This window comes from Aquarana catesbeiana, linkage group LG13 (genome assembly GCF_042186555.1).
Source record: "Aquarana catesbeiana isolate 2022-GZ linkage group LG13, ASM4218655v1, whole genome shotgun sequence".
NCBI classification, from domain to species: Eukaryota; Metazoa; Chordata; class Amphibia; order Anura; family Ranidae; genus Aquarana; species Aquarana catesbeiana.
Genome location: NC_133336.1, coordinates 84,019,580 through 84,043,095, shown reverse-complemented (window position 1 = coordinate 84,043,095; position 23,516 = coordinate 84,019,580). Strand labels below are relative to the sequence as shown.

General features: G+C 43.0%; 1 protein-coding gene across 1 annotated transcript in view; it reads left to right on the top strand.

Moving 5' to 3' along the window:
• Nucleotides 1-23,516, top strand: part of TTC9 (tetratricopeptide repeat domain 9) — an 86,773-nt gene that overhangs the window by 46,620 nt on the left and 16,637 nt on the right. The window lies entirely within an intron of this gene.

Here is a 23,516-nt window from a genome sequence, read left to right as displayed (position 1 = left end):
TGAGGGTCCAGGGACTGGCTGCTCTGCAGGAGGCTGAGCCAGTGATTGCGGGGTATTTACTGCTGTTAGCTCCGCTATAGACTCCTTGACCACTCTTTTAAGAAGGTCAGCCACCTGCTTTCTGACTCTGTCTGCTGCATACTCCCTAAAGCAGCTTCTACAGACCTGTATTTCTGGAGGCAGAGTGGCTGCACATGCTCTACACTTTGGACTTGGAGAATGCGAGGAGCGACACATTTTTGCGGCTGAGCCCTCTGCGTGAGTATGATGTCCCAAACTTGAAAATCTACTCTGGTTAGGGCTTTGATGGGATTCGTCATGACGCCTTGAGGTCTTTTTAGACTTCTTCTGGCCGTAATACATACTATGTACCAGCATCAGTGCACTCCTTTTTTTTTTTTTTTTTTTTTTTTTTTAAACTTGGACGATAGTCCTTTAACTTAAAATTTGTTGAAGGTCTTGAGAGGGCGGCGAACAGCTCATTGTAGGCAGCAGGACAAACAGTTAGATAAGAGATAAGAAGCGATTTTAATAATTGGGCTTTACAGGATGGAGAAAAAACTGAATGGTTAAAGATCCAAGAAAAAAAAAGGTACCGTGCACGACAGACTGGCAGACTACCAGGATCTCCAATACAGGCGAACCACTGGAAGCACACCAGAGAGCCATACTGAATTTCCCGGGCTTAAATGGACAAAAGGGGAGGTATTTTTCCAAGGGCAACTCTCCCTCAAGCTTATTTTTTTAAGTGAGGGCAAATAATTTACTTCTTTCTCTTAATAAAGATGGCCGCCAAAGCTTCCCGCCTTACCATGCATGCGTGGCTGACGGTGCTCAGACCCGCCTGCTCCATCGAATGGAACAGATGCCTGCACAGCAGGGGCAGAGAGACGCCAAAGGCTTTAGAAAGATCGGTGCGAGGCGCGCGATGATCTTTAAGGACCCCAGAGCCTAAAGCAAAGAGGAGGGGTGAGAAACAACACTGGCAGGTAAGGGAAAGAGAAAAAAGTCCTTTAAAAGAAGGTGGAAAGGAAGAGGAGAGGGGGAAACAAAAAAGGAGGGGGAAATGGCCACAGGGAAAACTCTTCTCTTAAAGAAACAAGGGGAATGAAAGGAAACAAAATGTGTAAGCTAAGGGGCTGACTGTAGCTATTTTCCCTGCTGCAGGCCTTGAACAGACACCTGATAATGGGTGCAGAAATAAAAGTGCTTAAAAAACACTGCATGTCCCAAAAGACCAAAAGAAGGGACTCCCTGACTATATTAATGTGTTTAGCAGTCAAAGATCAGGGACTGCATCTGGAAGAGGCTGAAACCAGACGGAAGTTGCTGAATGCAGAGGTAAGGACGTTCGACCAACAATCACTGTCCATAAGGTATGAGGGAAAAAAGCAGACTGCTGGGGGGGTCTCTAACCCTCTTTTATAAAGATTTTCACTGATCCTGAGAGAGGAGCCAAGGCGGAGCTTGTCGCGGGTATGCTGCCATGGAGGCACCAGGAAAAACCGATGGGTGTTCTAATCCATCTCCACTCTATGCAAAACAGAAAAAAAGGCTTTGTCTTTACTTATACTTTAACACACAACATTTTACATTGCCATATCTATATTGATCATATGAATAAACCATGAAGATATTTAATGATCAAAGCATGTGAACCTGTAAGATAAGATCATCTTCAAAGGAGCATACTTAAAAATCAAATATTTTACTCAGATTTTACCTCCAGGTGTGGGTTTGACCTGCTGTTCACAATAGAATCCTATGAAATACAACATGGCCTGACCAAACAAGATTTCAAAGGGTTTAGAAGAACAGCAGTGGCGGCCCATCCATAGGGGGACGCATGGGCGTCGCCCCCCCTAAGATTTTCACAAAAATAAGTCACTTTAAGACTTTCCAGGCGCCGGACACATGGTTGTCTATGGGAAGCTTCACAGCTTGAAATCAGCTGATTGCAAGCTGGGAAGCTGATTTGCCCGTGTTTAGGGCGTGTTCACGGCGCAAGCGGTGCGCCCGCAAACACCCCCACTCTAAACTGATTTGCCTCTGGCTCCTGTGGTGTTTTTATTTTTTTTTTTTATTGGCCGTGACCGGAGGACAACTGGGCGGTGCTTTTTCGGCACTGCAGCGTCACTTCCAGTTTCCCGGCTGGCTCCCTGTGTTGCGGAGAGTGACTGACCTGGGACCCTGTGATGTGAGGCGAGGCGCGGAGCGGAGTAAAATAGATGTAGGTGTGGCGCTGTTCTGGTAGGGTGAATAATTAGTGATAAACCACTTTAATAAACACTAATTGGCAGTGAATTGTGATAGTATCTGGATGGTGTTACAACCTCTGGTGGCTATTTAGAAATGTGTTTACAATAGATAAAGGAACTAATTTGTTACTAATATTCCGTGTGTGAATTGTCCCATGTGAATAACAACCAAACATTTGATTAATACTATTATCCAAAAAAATTATATAAAAAATTATGTAAAAAATGCCCAATATAACATACAGTGCATGTACAGGAAAGTGCTTAGTGAAAAAAGGGGGTTGCTAATTAGCAGATTGACAAAGTGACTTGTGCTCAAAAACAAAAACAAAAAAAACAGTGCTTGCTGGAAAAACAATATTGCTTTTAAAAGTCTTTTTATGTGCACAAATGATTTTGTGCTTAGAAATAATTAATCCCTCTAGAAAAACAATATTGTTAAAAGCAGATCTTCTTGTTCCAGTACTGGCTCGGTGATGGTGCTTCTTAATCGTGCTCCCAATGTGCATACACTCACTGAATAGCCTCACCCCTACAGGGGTATTGCGCGGTCACAGTATTTGCCACTGTGTAGCAACTCCTGGCAGCTCCGGTTCGTGCTTTTAATGTTGTTTTATCAATTTATGGTGGGTTCTCCTTGGAAGACCCTGAGGGGGTTAAACGCACCTTGCACTATGTGCAATAATCCTTTTTCGGGAAAAACTCCACTGCTCCTTGCTGACTTCTAGTTAGACCTTCAAAAACCCAGATAATGGTAGAGAACTCATAGAGATTCCTTCCACTGTGCTGGTTCCAACTTCGATCGGGGAGGCGGGGAGCGGATCACTGATGTGGCGGATGGGCACGGAGCTGGCAGTGCTGAGTCTGAGCTCAGTATATCCAAGGTGAGTGCGGGGATTGGAGGTGACAGTAATGTGCATCGCTGAGTGTGTGTCTCTCTCCCCCCTGGGCTCCTCTGATAGGCTGCTTTTAAGGGAGTCTGTAAGTAACCCACGCTGCCTGTGCATTGGGGCCGCATCACAGCTGGCTGAATCCTTTTTGCTCCACTTTCCTTCTACAGAACTGCTCCGTATCCTACAGCTTCCACCCTGCTCACAGTGACTATAGAAAAGTTTGAGAGCTGTGAGTAGGAGAGCGAGGAATAGAGAGACAGAGGATGGCAGTCTGTGCTGGAGGAATGAGAGAACGTAATGTAAAAATAAGGGGAGGAGGAGGCAGTCTGAGCAGAGAAAGCAGCTGGAGGAAGTAGCTGAACATTGTACACTGATAGACCTGCAATGTCCTCTCTGATATTCCTGCTCCCCCCCCCCTCGCACCAACAGCCCTTCTCTGCCCTCACACACAACTGAGAGTACAGGGAAGGCTGACAGTGGATGTCTCCTGGTGCTGTGAGCTGAGCTGAGGAATTGGAGTCTCTCTCTCTATCTTACCATGATCTGTGAGGCTGAGCTGTATACTATGTCCTGTGAGGCTGCGCTGTATACTATGTCCTATGAGGCTGCGCTGTATACTATATTTCCTGTGAGGCTGAGCTGTATACTATATGTCCTGTGAGGCTGAGCTGTATACTATATGTCCTGTGAGGCTGAGCTGTATACTGTATGTCCTGTGAGGCTGAGCTGTATAGTGTGTCCTGTGAGGCTGAGCTGTATAGTGTGTCCTGTGAGGCTGAGCTGTATAGTGTGTCCTGTGAGGCTGAGCTGTATAGTGTGTCCTGTGAGGCTGAGCTGTATAGTGTGTCCTGTGAGGCTGAGCTGTATACTGTGTCCTGTGAGGCTGAGCTGTATAGTGTGTCCTGTGAGCAGAGCTGTATACTGTGTCCTGTGAGGCTGAGCTGTATAGTGTGTCCTGTGAGCAGAGCTGTATACTGTGTCCTGTGAGGCTGAGCTGTATAGTGTGTCCTGTGAGGCTGAGCTGTATACTGTGTCCTGTGAGGCTGAGCTGTATATTGTGTCCTGTGAGGCTGCGCTGTATACTGTGTCCTGTGAAGCTGAGCTGTATACTGTGTCCTGTGAGGCTGCGCTGTATACTGTGTCCTGTGAGGCTGCGCTGTATACTGTGTCCTGTGAAGCTGAGCTGTATACCACAGTCAGGTCCATAAATATTGGGACATCGACACAATTCTAATCTTTTTGGCTCTATACACCCACCACCACAATGGATTTGAAATGAAACAAAAGAAGATGTCCTTTAACTGCAGACTTTCAGCTTTAATTTGAGGGTATTTACTTCCAAATCAGGTGAACGGTGTAGGAATTACAACAGTTTGTATATGTGCCTCCCACTTTTTAAGGGACCAAAAGTAATGGGAAAATTGGCTGCTCAGCTGTTCCATGGCCAGGTGTGTGTTATTCCCTCATTATCCCATTTACAAGGAGCAGATAAAAGGTCCAGAATTCCTTTCAAGTGTGCTATTTGCATTTGGAATCTGTTGCTGTCAACTCTCAATATGAAATCCAAAGAGCTGTCACTATCAGTGAAGCCATCATTAGGCTGAAAAAACAAAACTAACCCATCAGAGAGATAGCAAAAACATTAGGTGTAGCCACATCAACTGTTTGGAACATCCTTAAAAAGAAAGAACGCACCGGTGAGCTCAGCAACACCAAAAGACCAGAAAGACAGTGGAAAACAACTGTGGTGGATGACTGAAGAATTCTTTCCCTGGTGAAGAAAACAACCTTCACAACAGTTGGCCAGATCAAGAACACTCTCCAGGAGGTAGGTGTATGCGTGTCAAAGTCAACAATCAAGAGAAGACTTTACCAGAGTGAATGCAGAGGGTTCACCACAAGATGTAAAACATTGGTGAGCCTCAAAAACAGGAAGGCCAGATTAGAGTTTGCCAAACAACATCTAAAAAAGCCTTCACAGTTCTGGAACAACATCCTATGGACAGATGAGACCAAGATCAACTTGTACCAGAGTGATGGGAAGAGAAGAGTATGGAGAAGGAAAGGAACTGCTCATGATCCAAAGCATACCACCTCATCAGTGAAGCATGGTGGTGGTAGTGTCATGGCGTGGGCATGTATGGCTGCCAATGGAACTGGTTCTCTTGTATTTATTGATGATGTGACTGCTGACAAAAGCAGCAGGATAAATTCTGAAGTGTTTCGGGCAATATTATCTGCTCATATTCAGCAAAATGCTTCAGAACTCATTAGACGGCGCTTCACAGTGCAGCTGGACAATGACCTGAAGCATACTGTGAAAGCAACCAAAGAGTTTTTTAAGGGAAAGAAGTGGAATATTATGCAATGGCCAAGTCAATCACCTGACCTGAATTCGACTGAGCATGCATTTCACTTGCTGAAAACAAAATTGAAGGGAAAATGCCCCAAGAACAAGCAGGAACTGAAGACAGTTGCAGTAGAGGCCTGGCAGAGCATCACCAGGGATGAAACCCAGCATCTGGTGAGGTCTATGCATTCCAGACTTCAGGCTGTAATTGACTGCAAAGGATTTGCAACCAAGTATTAAAAAGTGAAAGTTTGATGGATGATTGTTAATCTGTCCCATTACTTTTGGTCCCTTTAAAAGTGGGAGGCACATGTACAAACTGATGTAATTCCTACACCGTTCACCTAATTTGGATGTAAATACCCTCAAATTAAAGCTGAAAGTCTGCAGTTAAAGCACATCTTGTTCGTTTATTTTCAAATCCATTGTGGTGGTGTATAGAGCCAAAAAGATTAGAATTGTGTCGATGTCCCAATATTTATGGACCTGACTGTATGTATAGCAGAATAATATGTTGTATAATTTGGTAAATAAAAATTACTTTATTATTATTTATAACATAAAGTTTGGATCACATTTTTAGAAGCCATTTATGCAGAATTCCAGAAGGGTTCACATACTTTTTGTCTCACAGTACATGCAACTGAAGGAAAGCTCTGCCCCCAACAACTGGAAGACATCAGAGGAAAGTTATGCAGCTTGAGCAGTATGGAATGCACATATCGTGGACATGCTATACACCAGTAGTAGTGGAGATGAAGGGCCCTGCCCTACAACATCTGGCATTTAGCTGTCCCCACCCCTCCTTTCTACTCCGGTGACATCAGTGTTCCCATACAGTCTACGGCTGTTGATGTGATGGAATGCAGGAGAAGAAAAGGGGGAGTGAAGTCATGTTTAGCAGTGGCTATACTTAAAGTGCTAACTTTGTGACCCCTTTTAGTGCACGTGGCAGAGTAAAGGGACATAAATTGGGTGGGGGGGATGGCAAGATAAATTTGTATTCTAATCTGTCCTAATGGAAACATAGCTGTCACAAAAGGGGTTGTTTACACTTGCTTAAAACATGGCTTCGGACATGCTATATTGAAGCTCTCTGAACGCAAGTCAAAGCTCCTGTCGCTAAATAAAATGGTTAGCTTACAGTCCTGTTTACACCTTGCTTTTGCTTGGTGCTTCAGGGGGGGCTTCGGTGGTGCTTTTCTGAGGTTTCAATGAGGCTTCGGTGGAGCTTTGGTGGGGCTTCAATGAGGCTTCAGTTGAGCTTCAAGCGAGCTGTGCCATAGACTTCTATGGAGGCTTTGAAGACGCTTTGAAGCACCACTAAAGCTGCATGGGGTATAATTTTTGAGGCAAAGCAAAAGCAGGTGTAAACAGGACTGTAAGCTAACCATTTTAATTAATGACTTTGACTAGCGTTCAGAGAGCTTTAACAAAGCCTGTCCACAGCCTTGGTATGAAGCAAGTGTAAACTAGCCGTTAATGTGTGTTGAAGCCTGTCAGAAACCATAGTTACATAGTAGGTGAGGTCAAAAAAAGACACCAAGTCCAACCTATGTGTGTGATTATACGTCAGTATTACATTGTATACCCCTGTATGTTGTGGTCGTTCAGGTGTTTATCTAATAGTTTTTTGAAACTATCGATGCTCCCCGCTGAGACCACCGCCTGTGGAAGGGAAGTCCACATCCTTTGCCGCTCTTACAGTAAAGATCCCTCTACGTAGTTTAAGGTTAAACCTCTTTTCTAATTTTAATGAGTGGCCACAAGTCTTATTAAACTCCCTTAAGCGAAAAAGTTTTATCCCTATTGTGGGGTCACTAGTGCAGTATTTGTATAATGAAATCATATCCTCTCTCAAGCATCTCTTCTCCAGAGAGAATAAGTTCAGTGCTCGCAACCTTTCCTCATAACTAATATCCTCCAGACCCTTTATTAGCTTTGTTGCCCTTCATTGTACTCTCTCCATTTCTAGTACATCCTTCCTGAGCACTGGTGCCCAGAACTGGACGGCATACTCTAGGTGCGCCGAACCAGAGTCTTGTAGAGTGGGAGAATTATTGTTTTATCTCTGGAATTAATCCCATTTTAAAATGCAGGGCCACCCCAAAATAAAAAATTGCATTAATATTCTTAAAAATTAAAAAAAAAAAAAATGTGAAAAAAAATTTAACCTACCTGAAACCCCTGTTGCTAGGCAGTCTTCCTAATCTGCCTCCTCCTATTCCGCGGTGCTTCCTCCTCTTCGGCGAGCAGCCCCGTTGCCTTCTGGGACATTTGTGTGTCCCAGAAAACAACGGGGCCATTCACAAAGCGCTGCACGACTCGCACATGCGCAGTAGGAAATGGGCAGTGAAGCCGCAAGGCTCCACTGCCTGTTTCCCTTTATTAATATGGAGGCGCCGGCAGCCGATCTGATGGACGGATCGGCCTCGGGGGGGCCGACATCACGGGCTCACTGGACAGGTAAATGTCTTTATTAAAAGTCAGCAGTTACAGTGTTTGTAGCTGCTGACTTCTTTTTTTTTTTTTAAATCGCGGTCAGAACACCCCTTTAAATGCATGCCAATATTCTGTTTGCTGTGTTAGCAGCAGCTTGGCATTGCATGCCTTTGCTGAGCCTATCATCTACTAGGACCCCCAGGTCCCTTTCCATCCTAGATTTTCCCAGAGGTTCTCCCCCCAGTGTATTGATTGCATTCATATTTTTGCCACCCAAATACATTATTTTACATTTTTTCTACATTGAACCTCATTTACCATGTAGTTGCCCACCCCATGAATTTGTTTATCCCATCCTCCAGGTTGTTTATGAACAAATTAAATAGGATTGGTCCCAGCACAGAACCCTGGGGGACCCCACTACCCACCCCTGACCATTCCGAGTACTCTCCATTTATCACCACCCTCTGAACTCGCCCTTGTAGCCAATTTTCAATCCATGTACTCACCCTATGGTCCATGCCAACAGATCTTATTTTGTACAGTAAACGTTTATGGGGAACTGTGTCAAATGCTTTTTCAAAATACAAATACACCACGTCTACGGGCCTTCCTTTATCTAGATGGCAACTCACCTCCTCATAAAAGGTTAATAGATTGGTTTGGCAAGAACGATTCTTCATGAATCCATGCTGATTATTGCTAATGATGCCATTCTCATTACTAAAATCTTGTATATAGTCCCTTATCATCCCCTCCAAGAGTTTACATACTATTGATGTTAGGCTAACTGGTCTGTAATTCCCAGGGATGTATTTTGGGCCATTTTTAAATATTGGTGCTGATTGGCTTTTCTCCAATCAGCTGGTACCATTTCAGTCAGTAGACTGTCAGTAAAAATTAGGAACAATGGTCTGTTTTCTGTTAACCATGAAGGTGCTTCCTGTGATGTGTCATGAGGATAAACACTGCGGTTTTGGTTACTGAAGCCCCTCGATTCCCTCGGGAAGACTGAGAAGAATAAATTCAATATCTTCGCCATCTCCCCATCCTTTGTAACCAGATGTCCTTCCTCATTCTTTATGGGGCCAATATGTTCTGTCCTCCCTTTTTTACTGTTTACATACTTAAAGGATTTCTTGGGATTTTTTTTTTTGCTTTCCTCCGCTATATATCTTTCATTTTCTATCTTAGCCGTCCTTTTTGCACCCTTACATTTCTTGTGCATTCTTTATGAAGTCTGAATGCTGATGATGATCCCTCAACCTTGTATTTTTTGAAGGCCTTCTCCTTTGCTTTTATATGCATTTTTACATTAAAGTTAAGCCATCCAGGACTTTTGTTCGCTCTTTTAAATTTATTACCCAATGGGATGCATTGGCTAATGCCCTTATTTATTATGCTCTTAAAGCAAACCCATCTCCCCTCCGTGTTCTTTGTTCCTAAGATTTTATCCCAATTTATGCCTTCTAGCAAGGTCCGTCGTTTAGGGAAGTTGGCTCTTTAGTAATTTAGTGTCTTTGTATTTCCCTTATGTTTCCTATTTATGTGATTTATACTGAAATCAATTGACCTGTGATTGCTGTTACCTAAATTGCCCTGTATTTCCACATCTGTGATCAGGTCTGTATTGTTGGTAATCAGTAGATCCAGTAACGCTTTATTTCTAGTTGGTGCGTCTACCATCTGACCCATAAAGTTGTCCTGCAAGACATTTAGGAACTGGCAAGCCTTAGACAAATGCGTGGTTCCCTCCACCCAGTCTATGTCTGGATAATTAAAATCCCCCATTATGATAACACTTCCCATCCTTGCTGGTAATCCAAATTGTGATAGGAGATCTGTCTCCCCTCCCTCCCTCAGGTTAGGGGGCCTATAGCATACTCTAAGTATTATTTTCCCCTTAGCTTCATCCCTTTGGAGCTCTACCCATAAGGATTCCAACCATGAATCAGACTGAGACAGAAGTACAGTTAAATCACACTTGTTTAATAATAATAAAAAAAGGTAAACAGAGTAAACGTAGTCAAAACATAGCCAGAGTTCAGGAACCGGAACGGATAGTCATATAAGCCAAAATGTCAGGGAGCCAGAGAACAGTGTTGTAGAACAGCAAACAGGATCTGAAGCCAGAAGTAATGTTAGCCAAGCAAGTCTTTAACAGGAACACAGGAGAGCGTCTCTAGAGGTGTGACCAAGGCAAAGGCAGAGATCATCTGGACTGGACGGCTTAAGTAGGCAGGGCTGACGATCAGGATATCATCAACAGGTGAGTCACTGTGGAGAGATAGGAGCTGGCAATTAGCCGACAGCTGAGTGGCCAGCTTTGAGAAGGAAGGGCTGAGCCAAGCCCTAACAAAGCCGAAGCAAGTGTAAATGAGCCCTAACTGATATTTCATAGGCAATCTTGGTGCACGGTTGTCATAGTCTAATGGTGTACAGCTGGCCTTACACCTGTAGAATTTAATTAGCAAATAGTTATTTTCAAAGCTTTTGTTTGATTATCTAATGCAGCCCATAAATGGGTCGAATTCTGAACAAATGTCATACGTTTTGTGATCCGATGGTGCCACCATTGATTTTGAAATTTGACCGACCAAGCCTTCAATTTCACCGCATGTTGCTACAGAAAAAAAAAATTGTGGGTGGGAATGTTCTTATCTTTCTGGGAATTGTCTTTTCTTAGGCTCATGCGCATTTCTTTTTCTATTATATTTCTCGCTTGATTCTCCCATCGATTAAAAAATCGTTTGTTTTTCAAAAAATTACCAACATGCCCGATCACTCAAATTCATTGGCTGCACGAAAATCGTCCATTGCTGTGGCCCACTAATGGTGTGAAATGAACAAAAATTATTAGTTAAGATTTTCAAAAGAAAAGTCTTTCGGACTTCGACCCATGTATGACCTGCTTAAAGAGGAACTGGAGTCTGCTCACATAATTTGTAATAAAAACATCTTTGCCATTCTGAAGCTTCCCTCCAACCACTTTGCATATTATTTTATCTATACTGTTATTCTGTACTTGCCAAATATGCTGCAGAAATCTCCCTCTCAAGTCTGGCTGCAACCATTTTAACTGGGCAGCTGAAGCTGCTGCCTGTTCACTTCCTGGATTTACACAGACACACAGAGACACACCTCCAGCTCTGCAGCCCTCATTGGCCCCCTTATGACTCATCCCCCCTGCCTTCCTGGCAAACTCTTGTGTGAGTGAGCGAGAGAGTTGTGCGTGATGTCATAAGCCTAGGCTAATGACCAGACAAACAGGAAGTGGGCTGTATAAGGTATTTACTGGCAGAAAAAAATGTTTACTATCCAAAGTTAAAACAAGGGCAGAGGATTTAATAGATGGAAAGTTGAAAAAATTACTGAAGGTCCGATTTAAGAAGGAAAGGGAACAATCAAGTTCAGAACGATCAGTTAAGAAAAAAATAAAATCAAAGAACAAATATGGAAAATGTTTATCAAATCTAATGGCAGCAAGCAAATTTCTAATAGATGAATTTGATCCTGGGTGAAGAAAATCATAACTAGTCTTATACGCATGCACTTGCCAAAATTAATCTGGAAGTAGAACATTCATTCAATGAGAAGCAAGACATTGACATTGAAAATTTTGCAGGTTAAGCCAGGATAATGCCCCGTACACACGGTCGGACTTTGTTCGGACATTCCGACAACAAAATCCTAGGATTTTTTCCGACGGATGTTGGCTCAAACTTGTCTTGCATACACACGGTCACACAAAGTTGTCGGAAAATCCAATCGTTCTAAACGCGGTGACGTAAAACACGTACGTCGGGACTATAAATGGGGCAGTGGCCAATAGCGTTCATCTCTTTATTTATTCTGAGCATGCGTGGCACTTTGTCCGTCGGATTTGTGTACACACGATCGGAATTTCCGACAACGGATTTTGTTGTTGGAAAATTTTATCTCCTGCTCTCCAACTTTGTGTGTCGGAAAATCCGATGGAAAATGTCCGATGGAGCCCACACACGGTCAGAATTTCCGAAAACACGCTCCGATCGGACATTTTCCATCGGAAAATCCGACCGTGTGTACGGGGCATAAGACTACCCTTCACACCCTAGCTGGAAGGGAGACACGAAGAACAGAAAGCTGGGGAAAATAGTAGGGTAGGACCACGACAGTTGAAATTATTATTACTATACTGGATTTATATAGTGGCAACAGTTTATGCAGCGCTTTACAACATAAGGGTAGAGAGTACAAATACAGTACAATTTAATACAGTAGGAATCTGAGGGCCCTGCTCGTTAGAGCTTACAATCTAGGGGGTTGAGGTTCCTTAAGCAGTTTGGGGTACCAAAGTGCCTTCATTAAGAGCCCTTGCACACTGGGGCGGTTTGCAGGCGCTTTTGCGCTAATAATAGCGCCTGCAAACCGCCCCGAAAGTGCCGCTACTTTCATTCCAGTGTGCAAGCCCCGAGGGCTTGCACACTGGAGCGATGCGCTGGCAGGACGGTAAAAAAAGTCCTGCTAGCAGCATCTTCGGAGCAGTGAAGGAGCGGTGTGTATACCGCTCCTTTACCGCTCCTGCCCATTGAAATCAATGGGACGGCGCGGCTATACCGCCGGCAAAGCTCCTCTGCAGAGGCGCTTTGCGGTGATATTTAACCCTTTCTCAGCCGCTAGCGGGGGGTAAAACCGCCCCGCTAGCGGCCGCATACCGACGGTAAAACGCCGCTAATAATAGCGGCGTTTTACCGCCGACGCCGCCCCCCGCCCCAGTGTGCAAGGGCTCTAAAGCAGAACTAAACTCCAAAATATTTACCTCTGGTTCAACAGTCCAACGCCTGCGAGGTCCCTCACCTCCCTCACAGCGCCATTACCTTCTCTTCCAGGTGCTGGTCTTTGGCCACCTTAATGGGCCTGTGTGGATTGACATCACTCTAACGAATGGAGTGCAATCACCCCGGCATGTGCAGCTCAGTGTACATTCTACATAAGAATGTAAGCAGGCAGGTAGGTTTATTTTATTGCCAAAGAGACGTTGCATGTATCTTCTGCAATAAGAGCCTCTCTGTTGGCAGTTTTTCCATTTTAGATTTTCGTTCCACTTTAAGGTCCTCATCATATTACTATCAATTATAAGGCCATAGGTTTATTGTAATAAGTCAGGGAACATGTACCTCTAATAAAAATAGGTGATTCTTATGAATGTGAGGTGCCTGTTGAGAATGATTCAGGTGTATGGAGTGTCTGAACAGGCATTGTACCTGGCATTGCGCAACCCTCTACAGATATGCTGAGACATCTCACCTGTGTCGGCATGTAAAAATGAGACGCTTCCAAGGCCTGCAAGCACTAAATTCCATCTAACAAGTCATTGGATCGCTGCTGAAATTAACCCCATGTGTCCGGCAAAGAATTGATCAATGTATTCCCTGATGTATAAAAGGCTTTAGTCAGGGGATAGACTGAGGCTTATGTGCAGGGTGATCAGGTATTCTAGGATGACGCCCGTCACTGGACTTTGTAGATCACACTCTACACTTTCACAGCAAATCGAAAGGTACCAGTTGTTCTTTTCCCCAATATGGACAGGAATTTCAGTGCGTTTCGCAATGATCTGAAGTGACTGAGCCCTTAACAAGAAAAAGATGTTACAGTGAATGCAGGTCCTAGCTGGTTCATGTCTGGTTTGAAGCTCTGTACTTAATAAAAAATTAGAGCAAGTGTTTTTTTTTATTTAGAAAATACTGTTTTCATCCTTATTTTAGCTGCTGCTATCCTCCAGACTTGTTATCCATTTCCTGTCCGCACTGCACCAGCGTAAAAGTGCCCTTTGTAGCGCTAACAAAAATCACCTTTGTACACCCAGCCTAAAGGAGGGAGGGCAGGAAAAATATTCTGGTGGTCTGCTTACTGAGGGAAATTGCATAAAATCAGTCCTCCGACCTTCGGTGACTAAGGCTGTACACATAACAATTTGTAAATGATCGATGTAATTTATTGCCCTTTGACTCAGATTTAGGTATTCCATTCAAACTACAACATGGGTGGTTGTTTTCTATATCAGATATTGAAACATATATATATTTTGAGACCACAGTTTTTTTTTTTTTAAAGCTAAACTTCTAGCAAATGAATAAATGTTATTAAAAAAAATAAAAACAATTATATATATATATATATATATATATATATATATATATATATATATATATATATATATATATATATATAATTTTAGAGCTGCACGATTAATCGTTATTAAGAACTGAAATCGCAATCTTTTTCCTTTCCCGATCTGCAAAACAGCATGTCATGATTCTTTTTAACAAGTGGGGAGAGTTCTCCCAGCTGGAAAAAAAAAAAATATCCAGGCAGCCTGCCAAGTTTTATCACAAAATGCGAATAAGTAGAAACAAAGTATCTTTTCGTTCTTTTATCAAAGGAAAAAACTCTGGCATGTAAATGAAGGAAGTTTAACCATTTAAAGACCAAACCTTTTCTGACATTTATTGCTAAAAATCATTATTTTATGCTAGAAAATTACTTGAAACACCCAAACATGATAGATTATTTATATATATATATATATATATATATATATATATATATATTTTTTTTTTTTTTTATTTCAGGTACTTATATAGCGCCGTCAATTTACGCAGCGCTTTACATATACATTGTACATTCACATCAGTCCCTACCCTCAAGGAGCTTACAATCTAAGGTCCCTAACTCACATTCATACATACTAGGGCCAATTTAGACAGGATCCAATTAACCTACCAGCATGTCTTTGGAGTGTGGGAGGAAACCAGAGTACCCGGAGGAAACCCACGCAGGCACAGGGAGAACATGCAAACTCCAAGCAGGTAGTGTCGTGGTTGGGATTCGAACCAGTGACCCTTCTTACTGCTATATATATATATATATATATATATATATAGAGGTTTTTTTTAGCAGAGACCCTAAAGAATAAAATGGTGATTGTTGCAATATTTTATGTCACACCATATTTGCGCAGCGGTTTTTAAAACGCAATTTAAAAAGAAAAAAAAACACTTTAATGAACTTAAAAAAAAACTAAACAGTAAAGTTGGCCCAATTTTTTTTGTATAATGTGAAAGATGTTACACCGCGAGAATATTATTTATTATATACATATATATATATATATATATATATATATATATATATATATATATATATATATATATATATATATATACTCCCCTCCCACTTACGTGGACTGGGATCTCCATTCATTCCAGTGGAATCTGTTCTGCTGGGAACTGATTTGGAATCTCTAGCATAGAAAAACTGCAGCTAAATACAGCATCCCGGGTGCTGAAATAGTATACAATTACTGCTCATTTTATTCTGACAAAAGGCCAGTTTTGTGTAGTACAGAAATGATAGGGGGCCAGTTCATACCAGCCCAACACAGAACGCAAGGAAGAAGCTAGGCTTTATCTTGGCTATTGGCTCCCCATAAAGCATGCATTTTTATTTATTTTTTAACAAAGTTCTTGGATTTGCATGCAGCAGATTGCATTTTTACAAATGTTATCATTAGTTATGAGCCAAATGTTTTTCAATATAATGGCAGGTAAATAGTTACATAAATTTGAACATGCAACCATTCCTACAAAATGTGATCTTTACTCCCCTCTGTGCCCTCTCCAGGCATTAGTGTTTTCTATTAGTAGTGAGCCTTTCAGGGAGACCCTCGCTGTGAAATATTCTGGAGAGGTTATATACACATAGGAAGAGCGGAATCCGTAATGCTGAGCACACTCTTGTGTATGCGGCTTAGGCCAGTACTGTGTCCCAAGTCAGAAGGGAGGAACACATCTCCTATTGTGTACACTGACTTATTCTGCTGTCTGGTTTATATTAGAGAATTGGCTGCAGTTTCTCTGCAAATATCCACTGATTTCACAAAAGTCCGGCCTGATAAAACTGCAACCAGCTTTATCTTTTCACTCATTCACACGGCCGTCCAGGGCCATACAACACCCAGATCAGCATTTCTGCGGCCTGTACAGGTGTTCATGAGCCGCAGCCAATCAGCTTCTACAAATCAATGCTGGGCTCCACAGCTGTTCACATGTGATTGCACATGGAGCAATTGCCTGCAGTTAGGGATAGATGAGCAGCCTTGACAAAGGACGGGGAAATGGTGTAAATATTGGCACATTTTCTGTGTGCTAAATTAACAACTGTATTGGACACAAAGTTCTTTGTGGCGTTGCACCAACCTTGCCAAATCCCAGTTTCTTTTACCTGTCCAATCACATGGGCCAAAATAATGAAGCACTTACACAAAGATATACACTATTACCAGAGTGGTGTACTTTAAATATGGTAGTAAATAGCTTTACACAAAGTAAATACGCTTGAATCCGGTGCGCCACCACATGACAGATTCATTTTATTGTTATGCACCAGCTTTATTTGGCACAGGGAGTACCAATTAAGCAGGCATTTAGAAATTGGAGTTCTTTTTTGGCACACACGATTCTTTATTATTTACTGTATGCCACCAGAATAAAATTAAAACCAAGCAATTCAAATGAATTTGAAGTGCAAACTTTCAGCTTTAATTCAAGGGGTTGAATAAGACAAATGAATATAATCAATGTTAAAAAACGTTAATTTTTACTATGTTGAGAATCCTTTACTGGCAATGACTGCATGAAGTCTGGAACCCATGGACATTACCAAAGTCTGGGTTTCCTCCTTTCTGATGCTTTGCCAGGCTTTAACTGCAGCTGTCTTCAGTTGTTCTTTGTTTGTGGGTCTTTCTGCCTTTAGTTTTGCCTTCAAGGGAAATGCATGCTCAATTGGGTTGAGATCAGGTGATTGACTCGGCCATTGCAGAATATTCCACTCCTTTTCCTTCAAAAGCTTCTGGGTTGCTTTTGCAGTGTGTTTTGGATCATTGTCCATCTGTACTGTGAAGCGCCGTTCAATCAATTTTGCTGCATGTGTGTGGATGTTGTGAATGGGTTTTTCTTTACGATAGAGAGGATCTTGCGATCATCCACAACTGTTGTCCTTCGTGGACATCCAGGCCTTTATATGTTGCTGAGCTCCCCAGTGCATTCTTCTTTCCTCAGAATGTGCCGAACTGTTGATTTGGCCACTCCTAATGTTGCTGCTATCTCTCTGATGGATTTGTTTTGTTTTTGAAGCCTTACAATGGCACTTGCATGGACAGCTCCTTTGAACGCATGATGTAGGTTCACAGTAATAGATTCCAAATGCAAATACACACTTAGGCCGGTTCCACACTGGTACGACACGACAGTTGTACGACTGTGGATCCGACTTTGCCCTGCGACTTGAAGTCCAACATCTGTCCGACTTCAACTTTTATCACGACAATACCAGGCACTTTCTGTCTGATATGAATCTTTAGAGGAAACTACACGCCAAGTTTAAAAAAAGAAAAAGGCATGGGTTCCCCCTCCAAGAGCATACCAGGCCCTTCAGTCTGGTATGGATTTTAAGCAGAACCCCCTACGTCGAAAAACCAGCGTGGGCCCCCCCAAAATCCATACCAGACCCTTATCTGAGCACGCAGATTAGGAAAGGGGGTGGGGACGACCGGGCAGCCCCTCCCTTCTGAACCGTACCAGGCTGCATACCCTCAACATGGGGGTGGGGGTGCGCAAAGCACCTTGTCCCCATGTTGATAGGGACAATGGTCTTTTCCCAACAACCCTGGTCATTGGTTGTTGAGGTCTGCGGCAGGGGGGCTTATCGGAATCTGGAAGCACCCTTTAACAAGGGGACCCCCAGATCCCAGCTCCCCCACCCTATGTGAATGGGTAGGGGTACAATGTACTCGATACTCATTCATCTTAAAAAAAAAAAAGAAAAAAGTGTCAAAAAATAAAACACAGTACACAGGTTTTTAAAGTAATTATTAAGGCAGCTCGGGCTTCGGTTCAGATTTCTTCTTCCCTCTCCGGGTCTTGTCCACTCTCCGCTGATGTCTTCTAGCCCTCTCCGGTTCTTCTCCCTCTGTTTGCTGTCTTTTGCCTCTGCCAGGTCCTCTCAGCTGTCTTCTCCCTCTGTTCTTCTGATGTTGACTCAACGTTCTCTCCTGCTCTAATGTTGGGTGTGCGATGTGCCATTACTTATATTGGCATAGGGCAGGGTCACCGGGTGACATAATCTGAAGGCCCCGCCCCTTATGACTTCACCGCCCAATCATTCCCTGGGCGGCGACGCCATAAGGGGAGGGGCCTTCGGATGACGTCACCATGTGACCCTGCTCCATGCCAATATAAGTAGTGCCACACTGCGCACCCAGCATTAGAGCGGGAGAGAGCATCGAGTCAACATTGGAAGAAGAACAGAGGGAGAAGACAGCGGACAGAGGGAGAAGAACCTGGAGAGGGCTAGAAGACATCAGCGGGGAGCGGAGAAGAACCGGAGAGAGCAGAAGAACCGGCAGAGGCAGAAGACATCAGCGGAGGAGACAGAAGAGCCTGAGAGGGGAGAAGAAATCTGAAGCGACTCCGGAGCTGTTTAATAAATTACTTTAAAAACCTGTGTACTGTGTTTTATTTTTTGACACTTTTTTTTAAGGTGAATGGGTAGGGGTACAATGTACCGATAGTCATTCACATAGGATGAGGGGCCCGGGATCTTGGAGCCCCCTTGTTAAAGGGGCTTCCAGATTCTGATAAGCCCAATCAATGACCAGGGTTGTCGGAAAGAGGCCCTTGTCCTCATTAACATAGGAACAAGGTGCTTTGGGGTGGAAGGCGCAAGGCCCCCCTGCCCCAAAGCACCCCCCCATGTTGAGGGCATGGGGCCTGGTATGGTTCAGGAGGGGGTGGGGGGGGGGCGCTCGCTTGTGCTCGGGGGCTCAGGGCTGTGTGCTCAGATGAGGTTCTGGTATGGATTTTTTCGGCGTGTGGGTTCCCCTTTAAATTCATGCCAGACCGAAGGGCCTGGTATGCTCTTAAAAGGAGGAACCCATGCCATTTTTTATTTTTTTTTTAAATTTGGTGTGGAGTTTGCTTTCAAGATCCTCAGAGCACAAGTCACATGCCAAAGTCGGATCAGTTAAGACGGTGATCCGACTTTGATCCGACTTCAGTGATATTCAATGGGCTGAAGTAGGATCAAAGTCAGACCAAAGTAGTGCAGGGAGCATTTTCAAAGTCGGACCGACTTGTGTCGGACCATTTAAGACAGCTATTATAGGGAAACATTGATTTTCACACATCATGCGACTTGAGCTTCCAATGAAGTACCAGTGTAACCCGGCCTCCGAATCAACTCCAGACATTTTTACCTGCTTAATTGATGAAGAAATAACGAAGGAGTAGCCCACACCTGGCCATGAAACAGCTTTTGATTCAATAGTCCAATTACTTTTGATCCCTTGAAAAAGGGGGGGGGGGGAATGGCTGTTCTTAAGAGCTGTAATTCCTAAACCCTTCCTCTGATTTGGATGTACATACTATCAAATTTTACCTAATAGCAGCGCAGCATCACTTGATTTAATCAAATATTTTAGATGTACTATTGCAGCCAACTAGGGTCAGCAGCATAGTCTCGGTGTACACAGATTGCAGATTCAGGCCAGCAGAGGCTGCCTATGGTATCTACTTCTACCTTACAGCCCCCCCAGGGCTGTCACAGGCTCTCATCAAGAGAGCCTGACTTTGCCACCCATTTTCTGTCTAGCTGCACCATTCATAGTCGGGCTGGTTTTTATATTTTTAGTTTTAGCTACATTTTAACTTAAACAGTTCAAACGCTGTAGAATTTTTTTTTTATGTATTGAAGTTAAATTGCTGTTCTACATTTATTTTAAGACCTGTACCTGTTATGAGTACCTCAATGTTTGTATATTTATATGTACGTGTGGTGTGTGTGTCTACATCAGCCATTTTCCTTTTTCCTTTTTTTTTTTTTTTTTTTTGTGACAAGTATGCCATTAAGAACAATAATGTGTTGCAACGATAACAATAACAGTGGGTAACACTTCAGCAGTTCCAACAGGGGGAGCTAACCAGTTTTATAAGATGCCTAGGTTGTATATGTTGCTTCCATTACTCCTCTCCTTTCATGATTTACAACCATTATGTGTCTTGGTTAGTATGTGGCGTTTGGGAAGTAGAATCTGCATTGGAGTTGTCTACTTGTACGTGTGTCCACCACAACAATTGTATTTAGATCTGGTCTTGTATAAGGAATTAATGGGGGGGACTAAAGGAGAGTGGGTATGGAAGAGGGTTTGGGAGGTTGAAAATGAGGTAAGAGGTGTGTTTTGGTGGTTATATGTATTATTGGGTTTAAGTCTGCGTACTTGTATATGTATGTATGTATGTGTTCGTTTTGGGAGGGACGAGTAGGTTTTTAAGAGGTATTTGTATTTTGTCAGCATGACACGTTGCGTTTACAGGTATAATGTTAACGTCTGGGTATAATTTTGTCCTAGACTCCTTTTGTATGTAGAGGGCGTTTTTGTTTTTTGCTTTTTTTTTTTTTTGTTTTTTTTTAGGGGGAGGAAGATTTATTGTTTGCAGGTAGTCTTTGAAGGATCAAAAATGGGTCCAGCAAGCCCATAAAGTAGTAAATTTATGCGGACAATTCAGAGAAATTGAGATGCGTTCCTCCATTTCTGCAATGTTATTTATTCTTTTATACCAATCTGAAATTGAGGGGACTCTGGGGGGTGTCCCCCATAGTGTGGTTATACACATTTTAGCTGTGTTAACTAACATAATAGCTAATAATTTATAGTATGGTGTGTCATTTGCTTCATGGTGATTGAGTAAGAACTGCGCAGGTGTAAATTCCAGATAGTATGTGGTTATTTTTTGATTGGTTCATGGACCTGTTTCCAATTGGCATGGATAGTTGGGCAGTTCCACCATATGTGCAAGAGATCGCCCAGTGCTTTTCTACATTTTTTTTTCTACATTTTTGTCATTTTTGCATTTGTCTGAGCTGGATGCATCAAATCTGTGTAAAATAGAGGCGGTGTGGTTCCAGTGTGAAATCATTTTATAATTGTTCTCTTGGATGGAGACCTTTATGGAGCCCTTGTGTACGTTTCAGTATATTTTTTTTTCCCAGATGGTGTTTGTCAGGTTTGTGTCTGAATCGTTAGCCCAGGCCTTGCAGGCTGTTCCCTCATCAGCCTGGGTATTGTCCCAGAGCACATTGTGAATCTCATGCCGCGGACTCCGCCGGACCAGGTTTCCGGCAGACTTGGTCCGGTGGGCTGGACCCCATCGGACAATTCGATCGTGTGTGGGCTCCAGCTGACTTTTTTTTCCCAAAAAGTCAGACGGCCCTAGAAATAAAACAGGTTTCAAATCTTTCCGACGGACTCGGGTCCGGACGAAAAATCCACTCGTCTGTATGCTAATCCAACGGACTAAAACCGACGCTAGGGCAGCTATTGGCTACTGGCTATCAACTTCCTTATTTTAGTCTGGTCGTGCATCATCACGTACGAATCCGTCGGACTTTGGTGTGATTGTGTGTGTCCAAGTCCGTTTGTTTGAAAATCCGGCGGAACTACGCTGCAAAGTCCGTCGGAAAGACTGTTGGACCTAGTCCGTCAAAGTCCGCTCGTGTGTACGCGGCATTAGAGATGACATGGCGTTGAGGCATGTGGCTTAGGTATAGGTTTTCAAATGGGGTTAAAGCTTCGGAAAGGTCTGTTTAGCCGTTTTCAACCTATTCAACAAAGAGGAACCCTTGAAATGCCTTTCCAGCCTCAGGGAACCCCTGCTAAAAATTACTACATCTACAACTCCTGATACGTCAGTGGTAAGAATGCTCCTTATACTTGTGGTCCTTGGGAAGAATTACCCCCTTACAGATAACTAAAAAGGTCAATGGTGTCAATGGGAACTTATCTGAGAGCCAGAAATTGCTCATTGCTCAAGGAACCACTAGCAACCTCTGGCGGAACCCTGGTTGAGAAACCCTGGTCTAAATTTTGTGGATGCTCACCTAAAAGCTCCTGGTGTCCACCATTTGGTCATATCTGCTTATCAACCTCATGCATGCTGACAGTTATCAGCGAAAAACTCCTCAAGCAAAAAGTCCCGCTAGATCAAGTGAGAATGGCTATGCGTGGCTTTACGCGTGTAAAGTGCAATTGCTTCTCCATCAACATTTACCCACACATGCATGTACAGTGTATTTCCTTGAACGCAAAAGTGGTGTAGTGGAGATAGCCGTACGCGTGTGCACAGTTAAGGGAGAAGTGCCAGTGGGGGAGGTAAATGCTTTTCCATGTGTTTATAATAAACAGCCTTTAGCCCCTCAGATAACCACCACAATTCTGTGCAAGAAGTTTGATGAAAGCTGGGAAAACCCCACATTTGTGCCATTGTGTATTTTGTGAGCCAGGGATGTTGCTAGTGAAACTGTTTAATTGTGGCCAGATAGCTCTTCACCACAACAATTTGGCTTGGTCACCAATCATATCCAAATCTTAAATGAGATGATCTTGGGCACTGTCTACTCTAGTAATATCCTCTGCATTCTTTCTTAAAGTGGTGTAAGGAGCCTGCTAATTTTGGCTGCTTGGAAATGTTAAAGTCAGATAAAGGAGGTGTGTGGAGCTAAGAATTTCAGTACTGCTATTGTTCTCCTGTCCCTAAAAGATATGTGAAGCTGGTGGGTGATGCAACCTGACAACATCTGTCTTAAAATGTATTTCTACTTTTGCAGCCAAATTGGGCTAACTCCTACTTTATATTTGTTATATGCTCCCAGTTGCATAGGATAACTTAAATAACAAAAAACAACTTACCTTTTTTAGATGCGTTATTCTGGACCCTCCAGCAAGGAAAAATCCTACATGGTTCTCTTTATTTAGGAGGGGGCTGGGTAGCTGTGTTTGCTGAAATTATCCATGTTTGTACTGTGCAGAAACATCTTCATTATCAATTGTAACTAGATTTGAACACGGTTTGTCCTAACAAAGGATTAAAGGTGCAGAGGCTGGGCTTCATTCATAATATGTTAATGAGGACAGACCCGGGACAGGTCCACTCTTAAGCCCTGTACACACGGTCAGACATTGATCGGACATTCCGACAACAAAATCCATGGATTTTTTCCAACGGATGTTGGCTCAAACTTGTCTTGCATACACACGGTCGCACAAAGTTGTCGGAAAATCCGATCGCTCTGAACGCGATGACGTAAAACACGTATGTTGGAACTATAAACGGGGCAGGAGCCAATAGCTTTCGTTTCTTAATTTATACTGAGCATGCATGGCACTTTGTGCGTCGGATTTGTGTACACACGATCGGAATTTCCAGCAACGGATTTTGTTGTCGGAAAATTTTATAGCAAGCTCTCAAACTTTGTGTGTCGGAAATTCCTATGGAAAATGTGTGATGGAGCCTACACACGGTCGGAATTTCCGACAACAAGGTACTATCACACATTTTCCATCGGAAAATCCTATCGTGTGTACAGGGCATAACAATGTTCAAAAAACCTTGCAGTCAGCCCATGACACCACCTCCTGAGAAACAAGTAAAAGGTAAAAAAAATATGCCCCAATTTTTTTTTAGGTGTACTGTA